We start from the raw sequence: 13,331 nt of genomic DNA on the forward strand, positions 1-13,331 counted from the left end.
AGAAACCTTAAAAAAAAAACCCAGTGTTTACCTATTAGGAACCCACATTCTTGTTTGAGAAATAGAAATGGAAACAAATAGAGTTTAAATTAGTAACTGCTTTAAAAGTTAAATGGCAGGGACAGGCATTTAGCTTAGCCATTAAGATGCCCATAGCGCTTATCAGAGGGCTTGGGTTCAATTCCCATTTTTGGCTCCTGACCCATTTCCTGCTAATACAGCACCAAAAGGCAACAGTATTGGCTCAAGTAGTTGGGTCTCTGCCACCCACGTGTGAGACCTGGACTGAGTTCCCAGATCCTGGCTTCAGTCCTGGTCATTGCAAACATTTGGGGAGTGAACTTGTCATTACTATTTTTCTTTTTTGAAAAGGTCTAACTGGGGCCAGCTTGTGACAGTGGCATACACAATTGGAGCTCTGGATAGAGTCCCAGCTGCTCTGCTTCTGATCCAGCTCCCTTGGCTCCATGCGCAAGCAGGTGGGAGATACAGATGGAATACTAAGCTCCTGGCTTTGACCTGGCCCCGTGGCCACTTGGGGGAGTAAACCAGTGGATGGAAGATTTCTCCTCTGCCACTCTGCCTTTTTTTTTTTTTTTTTTAAAGATCTCTTTATTTGAAAGGCAGAGAGACATAGGCAGAGAGAGAGAGAGGGAGAGAGAGAGAGATCTTCCATCCGCTGGCTCACTTCCCAAATGGCTGTAACAGGCAGAGCTAGGCCAATCTGAAGCCAGAAGCTGGGAGCTTCTACAGAGAAGGCTGTAACCTACCGTATGCAGGATCCCAGAACCCAGGCTAGTAGCAGAGTTCTAGGCGCCAGCTCCCTCAGGGAACAATCAGCTCTTCTGCCTTCACCTAGGACTAGAGCCTCACGAATCCCAATGTCTGGTCCACAGTAGACGCCAGATCAGGGTTTACTGGGTGAATAACACATTTCTAGAAAGCTCCACACTGCCCAGCCTTCCTTCTCCATGGCCCTCCTCATCGTCCACCCTCCTGCTGAACTGACTCCTCACCATGCCCCACACCTGCTGCCTCCGAGCACCTGCTTGCCCCCCCCCCCCCCCCCATGGCAGCGCCTTCCTCCAGCTTTCACACAGCCAGGTTCAGGCACCACTCTTCCCGTGAGGCCTGCCCGATCCCTCCTGGGGGAAACAGGCCCTAACTCTGAGACCAACCATCTGTGCCGCACTACAGCACCTCCCCTTCCAACACCCGTCTCACGTGTGCGTCTCCCATCATCCACCAGAACGAAAGCCTCCTTGCAGGGGAAGACAGGATGGCTCCCTGTCCTACCCCCGGGACTACACACACGCTTGGTTATGTAAACTCATGCTTTGTTAACTAGAAAGAAACCAGCCCAGAAAGAGGACCGTTTCTCCCTCTGCAGGTGCGTATGTCGTGACTAACTGGGGCGACATTCCAGCCTCACGCATGCAGGGACTGTGATGACTGTGCAGGGTCCGACGCCCCGTGCAGCCTCGGAAAACACAGCTGGGGACAGGGACGCCAGAGCCCTCTCAGGCTCGTGCACGTCCCCGACGCCCTGCTTCTCGCCAGCAGACTCACCTCATTGGCTAAGGCAAAGGTTCCCCAGTGAATGGCCACAGATTTCTTGGTCTGAACGTCCACGTGAATCCTCACCGCCTCTTCAGGGTCCACGTGCTGGTATCTCATAAACCACCTGACGGGACACAGCAGCCATTAATTCTGGCCTACAGAAGCTCTGACGATGGCTTCCTCTCTCCAGCCTTTAAGATTCTGCACAGGATGACAGGGAATGCCAGCCGCTCAGTGTGGTGATTTGGCGCTCCCTTCCTGATTCCTTGGTCGGATCCTTAATCAGCCACATCTAAGAATGTAGGCTGGGTGGCCAATGCGCAGCAGCGGCACCTTCCCCACGCTCCAGCTGCTGAACTCAACGCGACTCAGCCAGGGAGCGCTTCATAAGGACTGCCACCCTGCCTGACTTGCCCCCGGTGAGTCCAGTGCGCAGCCACTGACCTCTGGGAGGGAACACAAGCAATGCGGGGGGGGGGGGGGGGTGGCACGGCGGCGAGTGGGAGGTGGGGGTGTGGCAGAGCTAGGAACCAGGGTGGTAGGAGTCAGACAAAAAGATGCCAGACGACAGGAACCAGGATGCTAGGAAGCAGACAAAAAGATGCCAGACAGGAACAGTCACAATAGGTGCAGAGACCATTTTCCTTAAGTCCACTTTTCTACCAAGAAAACACACACACACCTGCACACTCACACGACAGTCTTTCTTTTACAATAAATAAGCCTTAAGCCAAATTCCCGTCTGAACAGTAATATTTTTGTTTTCTGTGTATTTTGATTTTAGATTTATCATGAAAATATGCTGATGACTTCACAGCAGATATTTTGTAATACTGGGTTGATTCAAAGAAACTGAATAATGGGGAAAGAGCTAGAAACCCAATGTCCGATTGTAAAAGAACCTGAATGTCCTGTGGACATGACATCTTTGGAACTTGCGATGGTGACAAGCAAACAAAACTTCTCTGGGGCCGGCGCTGTGGTGTAGTAAGTTAAGCCTCCACCTGCAGTGCCAGCATCCCATATGGTCACCAGGTTGAGTCCCGGCTGCTCCACTTCTGATCCAGCTCTCTGCTGTGGCCTAGGAAAGCAGTGGAAGATGGCCCAAGTCCTTGGGCCCCTGCTCTTATGTGGGAGACCTGCAAGAAGCTCTTGGCTCCTGGCTTCAAACTGTGCAGCTCCAGCTGTTTTGGCCATTTGGGAAGTGAACCAGAGGATGGGAGACTGACCCTCTCTCTCTGCCTCTCTGTAACTCCACCTTCCAAATTAATACATAAATCTTAAAACAAAACAAAACAAAACAAAACAAAAAAACAGCAATGTGTGCCTGAGCTCAGATGTGCACCTTTTCTGACACTTGGGCTTCTGGCGGCAGAAGCCAGAGAGGAACTGTGACAGCAATCAGATGTGGACGTGAAATTCAAAGGGAAACGCGTTCTGCTGCAGGTCTGAATTGTAGAGCTAGAAGGGATCTTATGATTGTGTGGATAAATTTCATTAGTTCACTGACAAGGAAACACAGGCCTAAGGCAGTGAATGACTTAGATTAGGACAAGGAGCCAACTCTCCCAGTTCTTCTTCTTCTTCTTTTTTTTTTTTTTTTTTTTTTAAAGATTTATTTTATTTATTTGAAAGGCAGAGTTACAAGCACGCACACACACACACACCCCAGAGAGAGAGAGAGAGAGAGAGAGAGAGAATCTCTTCCATGGGCTGGTTCACTCCCCAGACGGCTACAAGGGTTGGAGTTTGGTCAGGTTGAAGCCAGGAGCCAGGAGATTCATCCATGTCTCCCTCATGGGTGTAGGGCCCCAATTACTTGGGTCATCTTCTGCTGCTTTCCCAGATGCATTAGCAGGGAGCTGGATTGGGAATGCAGCAACCAGGACTTGAACCATTGCCCATATGGGATGCCGGCATTGCAGATGGTGGCTTAACCATGATGCTGGCCCTGACTTTCCCAGTTCTAGGTCATCTGCTCCCTTCTTCTTGGCCTCCAACCATCACCCCTAGCACCCATCTAGGAAACCGGTCCTACAAAGCCTGGAAATTGAGTCTTTCACAGCTTAACCTGGAAGTCACACTATGAAGTCTAGGTCTGTAGTCCTATCTACTCATTAGTGTTTTGCTAATTTGACAAATATTTTAAGATTTGTTTATTTGAAAGGCAGAGCAACAGAAAGAGATAGGGGAAGAGGGAGAGAGAGAGAGAGAGAGTCTTCTAATCCATTAGTTCATTCCTCAGAAGGTTGCAATGGCCAGACTGGCTGGGCCAGGTCCAAGCAGGAGTCAGAAACTCCATCTGGACCTCCCACATTGATGGCAGGGGCCCAAGTACTTGTGCCATCATCTCATCTGCTGCTCCCCAGGATGCACCTTAGCAAGTAGCTGGACAGGGAGCTCAGCAGCTGGGATTGGAACTGGCACTATGAGATGGGACACCGGCATTGCAAGTGGCCGCTTAACTCACTGCACCCCAATGTCAGCCCCTTCACAAATATTTTATACATTTTATACATATATAAAGACTGTTTAAAAGGAGTATGTATGGACTGGCCTGGTGGTGCAGCAGGTTAAGCAGCTGCCTGTGATGCTGGTATCCCAATTGGAGCCTAGTTTAAGTCCTGGCTGCTCTGCTTCCGATCCAGCTCCCTGCTAACGCACCTAGGAAAGCAGCAGAAGGTGGCCCAAGTGCTTAAACCTCTGTCCCCAACATGGGAGACCCAGATGGAGCTCCAGTCCCCTGGCTTTGGCCTGGCCTGCCCCAATCCCAGCTGTTGTGGCCATCTGGAGAGTGAACCAGCAGATGGAAGATCTCTCTCTGTTACTCTGCCTTTTAAATACATAAAATAAGTCTTTAAAAAAGTAGAAATAAAATAAAAGAGTATGTATTCATTTTCTATCGCTGCTGAGACAAATTACCATAGAGTTGATGACTAAACACAATAGCTCTCTGGAAATAAAAATCTGAAATAATTTCCCTTGGGCTGCAGTCAAGGTGTTGGCAGCATGGGCCCCTGTAGAGGCTGCAGGGGAGACTGTTCCTGGCCTTTCCAGCTGCTAAAGGCTGCCTTCATTCCCTGGCCATGGCTGCATCATTCCAAGCTCGGCACAGCTGTCACCCCATCCCTACCCCCCAGCCCTCCAACCCCCGTATCCCTCCTGCCTTCCTCTTCTAAGGACCCTCGAGATTACATTTAGAGCTCATCTGGAGAATGCACGCTAATAGTTCCATCCAAGGTCTTTACCCCCCTGCAGACTCCTGCAACACAAGGTGACATTCCCAGATTTCAGCAGTTAGGAAGCAGATATTTTGGTTGGTGGTGGGATGGATGGTATTCAGTTTATGACAGAGAATGATATTCAGTGATCAGAGTGGAAGCATGCAGAAGACATGCACCTGTTTGTGGCTGGGGACTTGGCAAAGCAAGGGTAGAGGAGAAGGGGTGTGGGATGAGTAACTCTCATTTGCTACCTAGTCTGGGGAGAATCGGGCACTCCTGAGGGGTTTGGTCAGACCTTAGCAGGGAAGAAGGCCATAGTCTGTTCTTCCTCTGCTCATAACAGATGTCATCCTAGTTGTGGTGAATTGTGCTGGAAGTGTGCTGGAAGGCTGGGGAACTCCTGAAAATAGCAATCACTGACATCAGGGCCCATGACTGGATGAACACTGGCAGAAAATGTTTCTTTTAAAAGATTTACTTGTTTATTTGATAGGAAGAGAGACAGGGAGAGACATCATCCATCTGCTGGTTCACTCCCCAAATGGCTGCAATGGCTGGGGCTAGGCCAGGCTGAAGCCAGGAACTAGGAACACCTTCCAGGTCTCCCACATGGGTAGCAGAGGCCCAAGAACTTGGGCCATCTTCAACTGCCTTCCCACACAGGCAGGGAACCAGACTGGAAGCAGAGCAGCTAAGACCCAAACCATTGCTGGCATCTCTAGCAGCAGCTTAACCCACTGAGCCACAAACACTGGCTCCTATTAATTTTCTTAATCATGAAATACATATGGCTACTTTAGTTTCCTATAAAATAAAAAAGATTTATTTATTTTAAAGGCAGAGTGGGAGAGAGAGAGAGAGGAGAGAGAGAGAGAGAGAGAGAGAGAAAGAGAGAGAGAATCCTTCTGCTGGTTCACCTCCCAAATGCCAACAACAGCGGAATAGTTGGGATTCAAACATTTACTCTGATGTGCGATGCCAGCATTATAATGGTGGCTTAACCCTCTGTGCCACATTGATGGCCTCATGATAACTTTTTTTTTTTTTTAATTCCCTTCCTTTGAGTAGACTACTAAAAACTTGCTAACACAACCCTGGACCTTGAGTTCTTGACTCTACACTTTTTTAAAGCCTATTTAATCCAACATGGGAAGCGAGGTACACAGCAGACTCATAGAATGGTGGATGTCCTAAACAGCACTCTGGTCTCAGAATCAGCCCTTAAGGCATTCGGATCTGGCTGAAAAGCCCATGAGAGTATTTCAGGCATGGACAGCCAAGACACTTTGTCAAAAAAAAAAAAAAAATGACCTAAATGAAAGATCTTCGTGAGTGAGATCCCAGTGGAAAGAACAGGTCATCAAAGAAGGAGGTATCTTTCTCAGAAGGGAGGAGAGAACTTCCACTTTGACTATGACTTTGTCTAAATATGATCAGAGTTGGTGAACTCAAAAGGCTTCCATAGCCTTGGCAACTCATGGCAAGAGCCTAGGGTGATTACTGATGCCATAAACAAGAGTGTCAATTTGTTAAGTCAACAACAGGAGTCACTGTGTACTTACTCCTCATGTAGGATCTCTGTCCTTAAAGTGCTGTACATTGTGATTTAATGCTATAACTAGTACTCAAACAGTATTTTTCACTTTGTGTTTCTATGTGGGTGCAAACTGTTGAAATCTTTACTTAATATATACTAAACTGATCTTCTGTATATAAAGAGAATTGAAAATGAATCTTGATGTGAATGGAAGGGGAGAGGGAGTGGGAAAGGGGAGGGTTGCGGGTGGGAGGGAAGTTGGGGGGGGGGGAAGCCATTGTAATCCATAAGCTGTACTTTGGAAATTTATATTCATTAAAAAAAATAAAAATTTTTTTAAAAAAGCCTATTTTATTTGAAAAACAGAGTTAGAAAGAGAGAGGGATCTTCCATCTGCTGATTCAGTCTCCAAAATGACCATTATGGCTGTGGATGGGCCAGCATGAAGCCAGGAGCCTGGAACTCCACCTGAATCTCCTACAAGGGTGGCAGAGACCCAAGTACTTGGGCCAATTTATGCTGCCTTCTCAGGCACATTAGCAGAGAGCTGGATCAGGATGGAGCAGCCAGGACTCAAACCAGTATTTATATGGGATGCCAGCACTGCAGTGCTGGCCCCTATACTTTAGCTTTTTTTTATTGGGAAGAGTACCTAACACAGGGGCAGCAAACTTTTCTATAAAGGGCCAGAGAGCTACTATTTTAGGTATTGTCGTTCAGGTGTCTCTTACCACTTCTCAGCTCTTCTGTTGCAGCATAAAAGCCATCCTAGGCAATAAGTTAAGGAGTAGGTATAGCTTGTGCCAACAAAATTTTACCTATGAGTACCAAGATAAAAGTTTACTTAATTGTTAGGTGTCACAAAATACTATTCTTCACTTGTTTGTTTTTTTTTTTTTCCCTCCAACCACATAAAACTAAAAAAAGTCATTCTTAGCTCACAGGCCATAGAAAAACAAATGGCAAGTTAAAACCACTAAACTCCTGGAAGAATACATAAGGGAAAGACTTCATGATATTGGACTTGGCAATGGTTTCTGGGATCTGATACCAAATGCATAGGCCACAAAAGCAAAAATAGAGAAATGGGACTATACAAACTTTTGTGCATCAAATGACACAATCAACAAAGTAAAAAGGTCACATAAGGAAGTGGAGAAAATCTCTTCAAAACATATAATGAATAAGGGGTTAATATTCAAAATCTATGAGGGACTTTCATAGGTTAACAACAAAAAATTTATTTTTAATTTTTTTCTCTTTCTTTGAAAGGCAGAATTATAGAGAGGCAGAGAGAGAGAGAGAGAGAGAGAGAGAGAGAATCGATCTTCCATCCATTTGTTCACTCCCCAGATGGCCACAATGGGTGGAGCTGGCCCAATCTGAAGCCAGGAGCCAGGAGTTTCTTCTAGATCTTCCACATAGGTACAGGGGCCCAAGGACTTGGACCATCTTCTGCTGCTTTCCCAAGTACATGAGAAAGGAGCTGGATCAGAAGTGGAACAGCCAGGACTTGAACCAGCACCCACATGGGATGCCAGTACTACAGGTGGCTGCTTTACCCACTACTCCACAGCACTGCCCCCCACCCCAACTTAATCAATTAAGAAATGGGTGGGTGTAGTGTAGTGCTCTGGTACAGTGGGTTAATCCACTGCCTCTGATGCCAGCATCCCAGCATCCCACATGAGTGACATTTTGAGTGCTGGCAGCTCCACTTCCCATCCAGCTCCCTGCTAATGTGCCTGGGAAAGCAGCAGCAGATGGCCCAAATACTTGTGTCCCTGCCATCCAAGTGGGAGACTCCAGTGGAGTTCCAATCTCCTGGCTTTGGCTTGGTCAAGCCCTGGCACTCATATGGGGAGCAAAGTAAATCTTTAAAAAAAGGATAAGAGCAGTGTTTACCCAGGTGGCTAAGATGCCTGGGTCTCACACTGGAATGCTTAGATTTAATTCCTGGAGGCCGGCGCCACGGCTCAATAGGCTAATCCTCCACCTAGCGGTGCCGGCACACCGGGTTCTAGTCCCAGTCGGGGCGCCGGATTCTGTCCCGGTTGCCCCTCTTCCAGGCCAGCTCTCTGCTGTGGCCCGGGAAGGCAGTGGAGGATGGCCCAAGTCCTTGGGCCCTGCACCCCATGGGAGACCAGGAGAAGCACCTGGCTCCTGCCTTCGGATCAGCGCGGTGGCAAAAGGAAGACCTTTCTCTCTGTCTCTCTCTCTCACTATCCACTCTGCCTGTCAAAAAATAAAATAAAATAAAATAAAATAAAATAAAATAAAATAAAATAAAGAGATAGCCATGAAACTTTAAAAAAAAATTTCCTGGCTCCAGCTCCTGACTCCAGCATCCTATCAATGCACACCCTGGGAGACAACAGTGATGGCTCAATACAGACCCTGGGAGACAAGACTCACATGGGAGGCCTAGATTGTGTTCTTGGCTCCCTGCTTTGATTCTGGCTCAGCGCTGGTCATTGTGGGTATTATGGGGTGAAACAAAGGACAGGTGCTCACTCTATCCATCCCTCTGCCTCTCAAATAAAGTATTATTAAATAAAGGAAATGGGTAAAGGACTTAAATAGGCATCTCTCCACAGATGACACACCAACTGCCAATAAGCATATGAAATGATGCTCACCATCTTCAGAGAAATGCAGACCAAATCACCTCAAACCCGTTATTTGACAGCTACCATCAAAACAACAGAAAATAACAAGTGTTGACCAGGGTATGGAGAGATTGGAACCCCTATACACTGTTGATTGGACTGTAAGATGGTGCAATTATTTACAACAGCTATGAAAAACAGTACAGAGTCTCCTCAGAGAATTAAAAATAGGAGAGCCATATGCTGCAGCAATCCCATTCTGGAAACATACCCCAAATAATCGAAAGCAGGGTTGTGAAGAGATGCTTGGATCCCCTTGTTCATAGCAACACTTCATGGCAACTAGGACCTGGAGGCAATCCACAATGTATATACACACAGGGGAATAGTATTCATCACTTACTACAACATGAGGAACCTTGAAGACCTTATGCTAAATAAAATAAGCCAGGCACCAAAAGACAAATACTGGTGAATCCGCTTTTATGACCTATCTGAAATAATCAAATTCATAGAAATAGAGAGTGGAATTGGTTACCAGGAACTGGGTGGGGGTGAGGTGGGGACAAAGGGAGGACAGGCGTTGCTGTTTAACGGGTACAGGATTTCATATTTATAACATGGAACGTTCTAGAAATCTATTTCACAGCAACGTGTCTATGCTTTCTGTAGAACCATATACTTTAAAATGGTTAAAATGGTAAACTTTAAATTACACATTTATAATTGTTTTAACCACAATCAAAAGGAAAAGAGAAAACCTCTGCTGTACTACAGTTGTTGAGGACTTGGTGCTCTGAAAAATCAACAGATTGGGCAGGCGCCGCAGCTCACTAGGCTAATCCTCTGCCTTGCAGCGCCGGCACACCAGGTTCTAGTCCCGGTCGGGGCGTCGGATTCTGTCCTGGTTGCCCCTCTTCCAGGCCAGCTCTCTGCTGTGGCCCGGGAGTGCAGTGGAGGATGGCCCAGGTGCTTGGGCCCTGCAACCCATGGGAGACCAGGAGAAGCATCTGGCTCCTGCCATCGGATCAGCGTGGTGCGCCGGCTGCAGTGCGCCGGCCGTGGCGGCCATTGGAGGGTGAACCAACGGCAAAGGAAGACCTTTCTCTCTGTCTCTCTCTGTCTCTCTCACTGTCCACTCTGCCTGTCAAAAAAAAAAAAAAAAATCAATAGATTGAGTCCAACACACACAGTGACAGGTGGCAGGTCAGATTTGGCTGTCACAGGCCTGCTGACCCACAGCCCAATGCAATCGTCCTCTCCCTGGAGCCAACACCTTGTGTTTACATACTTTCCCCACACCTTTGTCTACAGTAACAGGTTACAAGTGGACATAGAGCGTGCCATTCACTGTTACCTCAGTGGGGAGCAGTAAGGTGAAGCAGGTAGCAGGAGTAGTATTTTAGACTGTAGTTAATGGCAGAATAATGATTAGAATTTAGCTAGGGGCCAGCACTGTGGAAAAACTGGTTAGGCCTCTGTCTGCAATGCTGGCATCCCATTTAAGTGCAGCTTTGAGTCGAAGCTGCTCCACTTGCAATCCAGCTCCCTGTTAATGCACCTGGGAAAGCAGCAGACTATGACCCAAGTACTTGGGTCCCTGCCACCTATGTGGGAGACTCGGATGAAGCTCCTGGATCTTTGTTTCAGCCTGACCCAGCCATGACTGTTGCAGTCTTCTGAGGAGTGAACCATAGGATGAAAGACTCTCTCTCTCCCTCTCTCTTTCAAATAAGTAAAATAATTTTTTTTAAAAAAAGAATTTATCTGCCCAGGATTTTTCCTATAGCTATATGGAGCTATCTATAGATAAAAAAAAAAAAAAAAAAAACAAACAACAAACAACTTCATTTATTTGAAAGGCAGAGTGACAAAGATCTTCCATCCACTGGTTCATCCCCAAATGGCTGCAACAGTCAGAGCTGGGCCGGGCAGAAGCCAAGAGCAGTAATGCTCCTCAGGTCTCTCACATGGGTGGCAGGGGCCATCATCTGCTGCCTCTCCAGGAACCTGGATCAGAAACCAGGACTCAAACCAGTGCTCAGATAAGGGATGCCAGCATTCCAAGCGGCGGTTTAACGGCCTACACCACAAAGCTGGTCATCTACAGTTTCCTAACAATCAGGAAAACAATACTGATTTGACTGGGAGTGAACACAGTATTTCCATGAATTCCATACCTGCTGCTCTAAGTTCAGATTGAATTAAAGTGCTGTGGTGCTCTGTGTGCATTTAACCCTAGAGCTAGGAGAAGAGAGGACGGTACTGATTCCAGAACTCATTTAGCTTGAGATCTACTATGTTAAAGCTTTCTCCAGAAGTAATTTCAGTAGCACCTAATCATCTATGAACTATTAAAATAATCCCATTTAATACTAGTCTCCAGTGGGCATTAGGCACTTTTAGGGAATTACGTAAATCTGCCCTTTGTCTTTACAGCATTGACTAACGTTTTAAACTTAAGTAACAATTTAGAAGACAAATGGTTATCATTGCTGTCTCTCTAGGGGTGGCATAAAAGGGAAAGACAAATAAAGCCCAGTTCAGCAGGTCAGGATCTAAAATTAAACCGTGAGTAAAATGCTGAGGGTACAAAGTTCATTTGGCTCCGTACTGTGAAGCAGCACAAATGAGAGGTTTTGCCTGGCATGATATGAATTCTCATACTAAACAGCTTCTTTTCACTGTCTAGGGAAAAACTCAATCAGTTACACTTTAGTTACACCACAGTCCACAAAGTTTATGTAGTATTTGGAGAGTTACAGAAGCATAAACATCACTATGTACTCAACGCAGTTCCGATTATAAACGTGAATGCCGTGTTAAAAGACCTCTTTCTTCGTGTACATAGAGCTGTGCTTAACGAAAGCTGTGGCTCTCAGGGAAAAACACCTGCGAGTGTCTGTCTCTCTGAAAAGCACAGAAACAGGAAGTGAATATTTCACTGTTACTCAAACATAAAAAGCAAATGCAGTACAGAAGCACCAAGAGGATCTTAGTTCAGAAACACAAACCTATAAGAGACATTCTGGATTCAATCACGGAAACTTGAATACAGACTGAATATTAGTCGATATCAGGAAATCATTGTTTTCTTCAGATGTGATGATGTTATTAAATTAGGAACCAAAAAAAAAAAAAAAAAAAGGGCCGGCGCTGCGGCTCAATAGGCTAATCCTCCGCCTTGTGGCGCTGGCGCACCGGGTTCTAGTCCCGATCAGGGCGCCGGATTCTGTCCCGGTTGCCCCTCTTCCAGGCCAGCTCTCTGCTATGGCCAGGGAGTGCAGTGGAGGATGGCCCAAGTGCTTGGACCCTGCACCCCATGGGAGACCAGGATAAGTACCTGGCTCCTGCCATTGGATCAGCGCAGTGCGCCAGCCATGCCGGCCGCGGCGGCCATTGGAGGATGAACCAACAGCAAAGGAAGACCTTTCTCTGTCTCTCTCTCTCACTGTCCACTCTGCTTGTCAAAAAAAAAAAAAAAAAAAAAAAAAAAAAAATTAGGAAGCTAATGTTCTTAGTCTCAGGAGAGACAGCTGAACAATTTGGAGAAGTACTTTGATCTTTGTAACTAATTCAAATGGTATTATAGAAGTAACCTCTATTTTCTGTGCATTTGCAGTTTTTTTTTTTTTTTTTTAATGAGAATTGAGGTAAGAAAGAGCATCTTTAGACAATTCCCGGAGTGGGTGTTTGGCCTATTGGTTAAGATGTTTGCGTCCCACCTGAGTGTCTGGGATGGATTCCGAGTTCCAGTTCCTGCCTCCAGCTAATGCAGACCCTGAGAGGCAGTGGTGATGGCTCATGTGGTTGGGTTCGGGACATCCACATGCGAGCCCCGGATTGCAGTTCCTGTTTCCTGGTTTTGGACAGGCCCAGTTCTGGCCATGCATTGGCATTTGGAGAGTGAATCAGTATTGGGCACTCTGTTTCTTAAATAAATAAAATAATAAAATAATAAAAATATCCTTAGCCAAGAGCGCTATGGGAGAACTTTTGAGCAATGACTTCCCTTTGGGTGTGCATGTTACTTTTTTTTTTCCTGTTACACCCGGGGTATTTTTCAGTTCCTGCAGGCTCAGCTCCACCCAGGCACAAGCAACCCTTAATCACATTTAAGTCAACAGAATTCAGCAGCAACTGCAAGTGAGCCCGAGGAGATAAAGTCCACAGTTACATTCAGTCTTTGCATTTGTGCAATATCACACGGGCACACTCACTTTCAAGATGCCCAACGGTTTCATCGGCACTTTCTGCGGTCTTATCAGCATGTAGGGTCTGTGTTTCTTGCTTCTTTCCTCCCGCAGACAATGACCTCAGGCAGAGGCTATTTCTTTCTAGCCCATGGACGCAACCTGAAAGCACTTTTCCAGAGGAAATTCCCCCCCCTCCCCCCCCGCG

General features: G+C 46.6%; 1 long non-coding RNA gene across 1 annotated transcript in view; it reads right to left on the bottom strand.

Annotated features, from left to right (window-relative positions):
* LOC127491645 (uncharacterized) overlaps positions 1–13,328 on the bottom strand; it is a 14,602-nt gene extending 1,274 nt beyond the window's left edge. The window contains exons 1-2 of the long non-coding RNA XR_011387400.1: positions 13,151–13,328; positions 1,570–1,684 (exon numbers count right to left, since the gene is read on the bottom strand). This is a non-coding gene — a long non-coding RNA (uncharacterized lncRNA). The remainder of the gene's footprint in view (positions 1–1,569; positions 1,685–13,150) is intronic.
* Positions 13,329–13,331: the final 3 nt, after the last annotated feature.

This window comes from Oryctolagus cuniculus, chromosome 3, assembly GCF_964237555.1.
Source record: "Oryctolagus cuniculus chromosome 3, mOryCun1.1, whole genome shotgun sequence".
Taxonomy (NCBI): domain Eukaryota; kingdom Metazoa; phylum Chordata; class Mammalia; order Lagomorpha; family Leporidae; genus Oryctolagus; species Oryctolagus cuniculus.